Source organism: Diabrotica virgifera, chromosome 2, assembly GCF_917563875.1.
Source record: "Diabrotica virgifera virgifera chromosome 2, PGI_DIABVI_V3a".
Lineage (NCBI taxonomy): Eukaryota > Metazoa > Arthropoda > Insecta > Coleoptera > Chrysomelidae > Diabrotica > Diabrotica virgifera.
Window position 1 is genome coordinate 115878744 of NC_065444.1, and position 10113 is coordinate 115888856.

The 10113-nt window shown below is 36.5% G+C and overlaps 1 long non-coding RNA gene across 1 annotated transcript; it reads right to left on the minus strand.

Moving 5' to 3' along the window:
• Positions 1–7888: 7888 nt before the first annotated feature.
• On the minus strand, positions 7889–9695 carry LOC126879589 (uncharacterized). Its single transcript, XR_007696138.1, has 2 exons — positions 9335–9695; positions 7889–8937 (listed from the first exon to the last, which is right to left on the minus strand). It is a non-coding gene; the product is annotated as an uncharacterized LOC126879589 (long non-coding RNA).
• Positions 9696–10113: the final 418 nt, after the last annotated feature.

Here is a 10113-nt window from a genome sequence, read left to right on the forward strand (position 1 = left end):
GCAATATGTATATGTACATATATCAGAACAGAAGGATAAATAATTTGATTTCGCTTACCCTGGGATCTCTGATACGTGACCACGTGGTATAATTTATGTTATAATTTCTTGAATTCTTGTTTTTTTTTTACTTTGGAGATTGTCTGTTGAGTTTCCTGATGTTTAGTTTACTGGTGGTATGTAATATATTTAATTTCAGTCCATTATTTTCCCAGAGTTCGTCTACAAATAGCAGCAGCTCACGTATCAGAGCGGATGTTCTTTAACCAACTGATTTTACTATTACGAGTTTCGCTTATCTCTCCGTCCCGTTGGTCGTTCGGCCTGCGCCGACACGTCGAAGCGTTAGGGAGTTATAAAGATACATAGGCGCATCAAATAAAACACTTACGGGGTAGCAATAAATGCTACATTCTCCCCTATCTTCAGTAAAAAAAAGGAAAACTTCCAGAAGTTTCCTTTTTTTTTTGTTTTCTTCAGGGATGACATGATGTTAATTTTACCACCTAGACCATTGGCAGAGGAGAGACCGGACCGAAATCAATGACGCAGTAAGAGAGAGATAGAGAATACGCGAGATACATTGAATTACGTTTTTCATAAAACATAACAGAGAGGGGATGTGTAACTGACCAGAGTTATCAAACGAGATAATGTAATTTAATTTAGTAGGACTACAGGTTAAGAAAGGAAGAAGATACAAAAAGAAAAAAAAAATAAATTCCATCTTAATCACCTACGTTTTAACTACAATACTATAATCTTATAGAGAAAGTTAACTATTTACACTACTTATCATCTACATTCTCAAGTGTTAGTATAAACCTCATTAAAACTACATTATGGTTGTATATTAACAACCCTTTAAAATACTACTACCAAGAACCATTTACAACAACTAACCTAAAACGAATCCTATCAATATACCCAACAATGACACTAGAATGACCAGATTCTATTAATCACCCAAGAGTTCACTGAGGGCCTAATTTATTAGGACTAGTTAAAACTATATTACTAGAAACCTAAACATATATGATGTGGTTCTGGATATCAAGAACATAGAAAATTCAAGGTAAAAATAATCCATAACATCTCTACTAGCTTTCATAGCAGTAGGAAGACATAATAAGGTAAAGACCCTAGCAATGCCACTATACTCATGGTATAGGGTATGCAAAAAGGTAAAGATACTGGCAAGCCCGCATCTACTCTTGGTAGAGGGTCTGCACAAAGGTAAAAGACATTAAATGTCCTAATTGTAATACCTAAACTGTACTATTTACGTGGTCCAATTCCACACTCACGACAAAGACAGTGAAGGACAGATTCTTAGGACTCTATACACAAGATAAAGGTAAGAGGTATACTCAATCAAGATATAGATAAGTGACAAACTCATCAAGGTAAAGGTACAACATGAACCCAAGATAAAGGTAAAGATAACGTCAATTCAGGTAAAGATAACGATAAACTCACATCTACCTTTTCATATTTAAGGCAGAAGAACATCTACTAGCATAATGCTCATTAGAGAGACAAATAAGGTAACTCACATACTCACATCCAAGCAGGTGGTGGAGAGAGAGGTAAACAACTTCAGGTAATGAGGTATATTAAACTCGAATCGTTTAAAATAAATAATAGTATAGGAGATGACATCGAAGTCAAATGGACTTACTTACTGCCGAATATTGGAATGATCCAATTCTAAATGACACATTCTAATTTCAGCCTAAGAGACACTCAAGGAACAACTGATAGGTATTAATATATTTCTGAGCCAAGTGGAGTGCACAAGTCCAGGGTGATCAATCCTGAACCCACGCTAAAACCCTGAAACAGTTATGTGACTATATAAGTTTTATGGCCATGGTTCGCGACCCATGCAAAACCATAAATCAAAGATTTTGAAAAAAAAAATTCCCTAACTATCCCTGTAAATATCCATCTAACCAAGAACTCAAGATGGGGAAAATTCCCATTATCCATCCAGTACTCCTATGACATAAAATTTGTACCTCCAAGAGACAACTAACAATAAAATGACCGAGTTAGTAACCGGGCTTTAGTGACCGAGCTACTAAACAATATTAAGATAAGATAAAAATTAAAAAAAAAATGGATGGCAAAGACATATGTTGGCCAGGCAAACAAAACAGGTAAATAGATCTTAAATAAACAAACTGGTCCCTTACACGTTAATATTCGTCTGAAGATGAATAGTCTAAATTATCAACCAAGTTATGTGGACCTACTGTCTTATCCTCGAGTAGGTCTTTAATATGAAACCTTCCCAGTTTCTTACCAGTAGAAGTTTCCTTTAACTCATAAATTAAAGGAGAAATAACTTTAATGACAGTACAAGGTATGTATTTTTTACACAGCTTGGCAGATTGGAAATTCACTTTATCAGATTTGACAAAATTTTTCTTTAAAACGGAATCTCCAACCCTGAAAGATAAGGCTCGCTTTCTCAGGTTATAATGGCACTTATTTCTGTCATAAGATGCCTTTAAACGTTTTCGAACATCAACATAAATATCAGGAAGATTCTGAATGTCTTCTAAGCGGTGTAACTTATCTGATATAGTAGGAAAATTTGTGGCATTTTCTGAGATTTTACCAAAATAATCACCAGAGAGAGGAACATGACGACCAAACATTAAATAAGATGGAGGACATTTGGTTACTTCGTGAGATGAAGTCCTGATCGCTTGTACTATAGAGTGGATATGGGTATCCCAAGCTCTCTGATCAGGAAATGAATAAGATCTTAAAGCAGTCACGATTGATTTATTAACTCTTTCCGTATGATTAACTTGTGGATGATAATTTGCATTGTACCAGATCTTTTGTACATTATATTTTGCCATGAGATCACGAAAAGCCTTAGCTGTGAACTGGGGTCCATTGTCGCATGACACGATCTGTGGGACTCCATAAATCAGGAAAACTTCATTCTCCAGATACTTAATAATAGATGAAGTAGTTGCCTTAGGCATGGTATGAACCAAAGGGAATTTGGTAAAGTAATCAACAACTACTAATGCATATTGCGAACCTTTATATGATCTAGGATAAGGACCAATGAGATCTAAAGAGACAAGTTGAAAAGGAAAATCAATCCGTCGATAACTACCCATTAAACCTGGTTGAGGAAGATTTGTCGACTTACACGTAGCACAAATTTTGCATCGAGCGATATAGCCACGAATAGTCTGGCGCATCTTCGGCCAGTAATAAAGTTCGGATATACGACGAAAAGTTTTGTAAAAACCAAAATGAGCTGCAGTAGGATGGTCATGAAAAGTGGCCAAAACCTCTGCTCTATTAGGAGTTGGAACTACTATCTTCCACTCCGACATTCCAGTAAGGGCATCCATAGAACTTAGCACATGTTTATACAAAACACCATGCTCAACTTTAAAATCAGGAAATTTGCCTGGTACATTCTGTACATCATATAACATTTTTTTATACCAATCATCTGGTTGTAACGAAGATAAGTCTAACAAATTAATATCAAATGTCCTAGAAAGGGCATCAGCGACTACTACCCCTGCAGCTTTGCGATGAACGATTTTATAGTCATACTGTGCCAATTTTAAAATCCACCTAGCCAAACGAGGAGATGGGTTCTTCATACTTTGTAACCACACCAGACTACTATGGTCAGTTATGACCGTAAACGAACGACCCTCAAGAAAATATCTGAAATGTTCAATGCCCGTAATTATAGCTAACAACTCCTTTTCAGTTGTAGTATAATTTTTCTGGGCTTTGTTTAATTTCTTGCTTGTATAGGCTATCGGATGTTCTTCTCCATCTACGATTTGATACAGTACACCTCCAGATGCGGTGTTTGAACAATCTGTCATCAAATAAAAGGGTTTATTAAAATCTGGGGCTACCATAACTGGAGAATTTGTGAGAGCCTCCTTGATTTTAACGAAAGCTTCATTAGCCTCAGGAGTCCACACAATATTTTGTCCCTTTTTCCTATTTTGAAGAAGATCAGTGATAGGAGATAACAAGGTAGAATAAGACTTAACGAACTTCTTATAATAACCCACCATTCCTAACAATCGACGGAGTGGTATTTTTAGGCACAGGAAAATCACGAATAGCTGACACCTTGTCAGGGTCAGTATGTAGGCCATGGGAATCAACAACATATCCTAAAAACTTAATAGAGTCACGACAAAAGCTGCTTTTATCCAAATTAATCGTCAAATTTGCATCTTTGAGACGCTGAAACAACTGTTGCAATACAGAGATATGAGTGTCGAAATCAGGAGTAATGACTAGAATATCATCAAGGTAATATTGACAATAGGGATCTAAAGCAGGACCTATTACCAAATCCATTAATCTACACATAGTCTGGGGAGCAGACACCAGACCAAAAGGCATTGTAGTAAACTGGTACAATCCTTTGCCACTTACTGCAAAGGCAGTAAGCTTCTTACTCTCTTCGCTTAATGGAATCTGTAGAAATGCCTTCTTTAGGTCAATGGATGAAATGTATTTAGCATTTTGTAGCTTAGTGAGGATGATATCTATACGAGGTATAGGATAGGCATCCCTATTCATCGTAATGCTGTTAAGTTTACGTCCGTCGAAACAGACACGAAAAGTCCCATCCTTCTTCTTTGTTAACCATAAGGGGCTACAAAAGCTGGACGAAGACTGCTCGATAATACCAAGCTTAAGCATTTCATCCACCTCCTTTACCAAGCTTTCATGCCAGGCTTGAGGCAAGGGATATTGGTATTGCCTGAAGGGCTTAGACGAACCCACTTCAATGTGGTGTTCGATGAGGTGAGTTCTACCTAACTGATTCTTCGAAGAGATAGAAGAGAATGATTTGATAACATTATCCAACTGTTCTAACTCCTGAGCATTAAGTTTACTCATATCTTTAACTGCATTCACACAAGAGACATTAAAAGAGGACACAGATAAGGAAAATTCAGTAAAATTTAATTCACTATTAAACGTTCTCAGAAAATCCATCCCTAGGATAACTGAATTCTTAACAGAAGGTATAACAAAAAAGGTAACCATCCTTGTACACGAACTAACAGAAATCTCAGTTGTAAACTGACCTAAAATCGGTTGAACTTGACCATCTGCTGTAGTCACCTGCAAACTCTTATCCATTCCTATCTTAACATTAGAATTCTGGAGAAATTCCAGACCTAAAGAACCCAAAATAGAGATATTGGACCCTGTGTCCAGCAAAGCTAAACAAGAATGTCCCAAGATAGAGATTTCAAGGTACGGACGATTATCCTTGGTTTTACGGACTAACAATGAATTTATGTGAACATCAATAAGTGAAGGTAAAGGATTACTTGGAGAAACTACAGAAGAATCACACTGTACATAATCGACTAACGTTGTCCTCTTTTCGGTTGGTGTTTGCCGTTCTGAGGTCGTTTGTCTTTCGATAGAGGGTGAGATTGTTGACTTGTCGAAGCTTGTGCTTCCAGGCTCGAGAAACCAGTTCCTTGGTTTTGAGGATTTTCGGTAGTATTCCCTGTATCTTGATGAGGGGCGGCTGCCAGGGACGATCCACCCCTTCTCTCGTTTCCCGAACAGAATTGGCATTCGAATTTACGGACCCCTTGACGTCCACATCCATAGCAAAACCGAATTCTAGGCTCAGGACAGTCGTAGTACCCGTGTCCTTGCTGACGACAGTTCCAACAGATAATCTTCGAATTAAAGGTAGATACGTTACCAGACCGAGAATAATTTTGCCTACCAGAATAGGATGATTCATGATTTTTAAAATTAGAACGGCTAGGGACACTAGATGCAGTGTCAGAAGACCATGACAAAACTTCTTCCAATTTCTTACATTTTTGAGTAAGATCCGCAATAGAAGAAATGTCTGTAAGTGCCAGACTGGAATGATACGATGGCAACAAATTTCTGTTAATGATCCGGACAATATGAGATTCAGAGAGAGGAGTCTCCAGACGTTTACACAGACTAACAATCTCGTTAATAAATATGGTAACTTTCTCCTGTGGAGCTTGTTTGCGGGATTTAATTTCGTCCAAAAGGCTGTCTTCATAATTGTAAGGAAGAAAATCTGACCTAAGTTTGGCAACTAACTGTTGCCATGAAGCGAAACTACCTCGGTTATTGAGGTACCAAGTAAAGGCTGAATCCTTAAACAAGTCTCCTGCCGATGAAAAGCATTCATCCTCGCTGTTGCCACGCGCTAGACGCAAACATTCTACTTTCTCCAAGAAGCTAACTACATTTTCATCAGAAACACCAGAAAAACGTACACCCCATTTATGAATAGGAGCCGACCTAATAAAAGGAAATGAATTTACCGAGACACTAGCGTTATGAGGAGTGGAGTGAGCCTGTGGAGTTACTTTAAACTCAAGTTCTCCTTCCAGATTAAGAATCTTGAAGTTAAGAGACTTCTTGATGGCATCCTCTTCATCGGTCGCTGACTCTAACAAATGAACCCTACCTGAAACATGACCTAAACGGGAAGTTAAACGACCATATAACACATCATTATGGGAGCCAACAAAAGAGCTAATTTGGGTCTTGAGATCTGCAATAGTGACTTCTATTTCACGGACCTCATCATCAAACTTTAGGTGGAAAGCTGACAGAACAGCATGACTCCGATTTGCTGAAGCTTGCTTTAAGGCACCTCTCAACAAGACTACTTTAGCCTCATCCGTAGTTAACGATGGGTCGGTCAGCTGACGAATTTTTAATTCATAATCCAATTCAGGAGTTAGCAGATGCTCTACCTTAAAAGATGCCATTTTATGCAACTGGGGAATACACTTGAGAATGCGATATAAAAGTAGGCAAAGTTCAACTTACTCTCTATCCTCAAGCTAATGTTCACCATGAATGGTTTTACCAGCAATGCTTATTTGTTCGGTCCAGCCGCTAATCCTGATGCAATGCACTGCTGTAACTCCAAAGAAACCTAAAATTTTAAGAGAATGTTACTTCAAGGTAGTGAAGTGAGCTATTTGGATGCTACGAACTTTTATAACGATGACGTTATTGATGTTAAGGTATTTAGAATTTTAAAATTTAAATTTACTTTAATTATTTTTAGTCCAAAATAGATCTCTAGTTAATAAAAAAAACAAAGCAATTTATTCAGTCTATCCAGTATATAGCAAAACAAGTTTATTTAATATCTATAATAGATATAAAATAATGTACAAAGCAAGTTGAAGTAGAAAAATAAATGTTAAAATACAACTACCCCAGAGAAAACCAAAAGTTCAAGGAGATATTTTTAAAGCCAGAAGTGCAAAAGAAACCCCACGTTGGGCGCCAATTTGTAACCCAATACTCTGGGTATTGGGATTTGGAAGAAAAAGAGCTGATGAAAGAGGGGGAAAAGAGAAGAGAAGAGGGTTAAGATACTAATGGAGAGTGGCTTAGCTCAGACGAACAAATCAAAGAGGCAGAGAGACACTATATCTCAAGTGAGGACTCGGGCTAGCTTCCGTGCACTAAATATTGGCTTTAAAATATACAAACAGAGATATGGGATAATGAAGGGGTAGAAACAAGGAAGAAAATGAGACTGGTTAATGCGAGAAGGGAACGCAACGAGATAAGACCGCTGGAGACAGAATAATATGAAGATACGACAAGGAAAGAAGAAGAAAAAGGGCGCCAACTCGAACGAACAGCTCAGATTTCTGAACCGAGGATTTGAAAAGTTCGAGATTTTTTGAAATAAAGAAAAACAGAATAAACGACCAATAAATAAATGACAGTGATACAATGACCTGAAATACAAAAAAAAAATATTCACTATTTACCTTGTTCTGCTATATTATCAACTGGTGATACGAGACTGAAATAAAAATCAACCTTACTAAGAACAAATATATTTATAATATTTCACAACTTACAATGTATCCATGATACTTATAAAACATGTGAGATAAACAATAGTGGTGGAGTTGAGAAAAATAACAATCCAGAACCCAAAGGGTTACGCCAAGTAAATTACCACCGCTATTGCGCAATATAAAAATATCAATAACGAAAACCAGGTCAGTGTCCGTAAGCGTAGCAAAATCCTATACTATGGTTAGTATACTAATATTAATTGATCCTAGACTAGATAAGGTATAATTAATACTAGAACAACTAATGGTTACACAAAAAAAGTTTAATACCTTATCTAGCAGAGACTTAAAGGGTGACGTACTCACCAATCGAACTATTAAGTGTCCGAAACAATCGAAATACCAGATCTATGTCTAAGTACTATACCTAAGTAAACATAGATGCTGGAAGCTATATAAAACTAACAAAATGAGTTTGGTTAAAGAATTATCCAGAAATATTATTTAAAACCTATCGACAATCTTTATATATGTCGTAATTCCCATTTCCCTTATCAATTAATTTATTTTATTTGAATATTTATTTATTATTTACCATTACCTAACTTTATTTAAAATCCTACTTCAAAAACCTATGTATATAGTGTAGTATAGGTACCTGTTATATGCATATAAACAGTTTACACAAATTTATTACTGTAGAGTAAAAACCAAAATATTTATAGGTATGAATTGAAATAAAGAAAAAAAACTCTTATCTTTTGCAACTCCTGGGTATATTCATAGGAAGGTCCACTAGATTTGGGAAATCTCTGGGCACTATAACATCTGTGTGGAGCGGTCTGAAGTTGAGAGGTTCTGTGGATGTATTTGGTGAAACGGGTCGGTAATGGTTTATGATGTCCTACTATTAGTTATATAAAGTATGTTTATCCATTTATTTATCCATAAAAAAAATCCAACTAAGTATCCAAATTAGTTATATAAGGTATATTTAACCATAAAAAAATCCAGCTAAGTATCCATATTATGGGTGGAATGGAAATATGATGTAGAATGTAAAACGAACCTAAAAATACACATTTAAGACCTCTAGCCACTCTCTATAATGCAATTACATCCATTTCCCCGGACCCAAACAAAGCATTGCTGTCCCAAACAAGTAAACATTAGGTTATGTCCCGTCAAATTTGTCAATCTGAGCAATGTCACTTTCTGACATTTTCGCAGCTGCGCGTTTATAGAATGGTCTACACACTTACCAGTTTTTCAAATGGATTCATAAAAACCCAAAAAAAACCAATATGAATGCCACACCTTATACGCACTAATAATAAAAAAAATATCAAAGCACTCTCCTAACAGGACATAAAAACATGATTAAATGTTGGGTTACGATGAAACGGTAGCAATATGTATATGTACATATATCAGAACAGAAGGATAAATAATTTGATTTCGCTTACCCTGGGATCTCTGATACGTGACCACGTGGTATAATTTATGTTATAATTTCTTGAATTCTTGTTTTTTTTTTACTTTGGAGATTGTCTGTTGAGTTTCCTGATGTTTAGTTTACTGGTGGTATGTAATATATTTAATTTCAGTCCATTATTTTCCCAGAGTTCGTCTACAAATAGCAGCAGCTCACGTATCAGAGCGGATGTTCTTTAACCAACTGATTTTACTATTACGAGTTTCGCTTATCTCTCCGTCCCGTTGGTCGTTCGGCCTGCGCCGACACGTCGAAGCGTTAGGGAGTTATAAAGATACATAGGCGCATCAAATAAAACACTTACGGGGTAGCAATAAATGCTACAGTTTCTTTTTCATTTGTGAAAATATAATTCAACAGTAGTTGTTAGTTAATTTTAACTAATGGCCAATGGCATGGTACTGTCGTTTTCACAATCAAATAGTGTAATGTGTAGTATGTGTGTGTGTTGAGTAAATGTCTTGTTACGTAGTAAACTCGACTTCATTGTCTTTACAAAGAACCGCTAATTGTATCCGAACGCCTGCGGTCCCTGTAGACATGTAAAACTTATTAGCAGATTAAGTGAAGGTAAATAATCCATGAGTATGATAAAAATGATCGTGTATGATAAAAATGATCGTGTATAATAAAAGAAATCTGCCGCAAAGGATCTCCTAACCAAACATTCGCTGTCACTTATGTCTCTCCCAGTAATTCCGGGAGCAGGGAAGACTGGAAGGAAGGTGTACCCATACAAGCTGCTGCTAC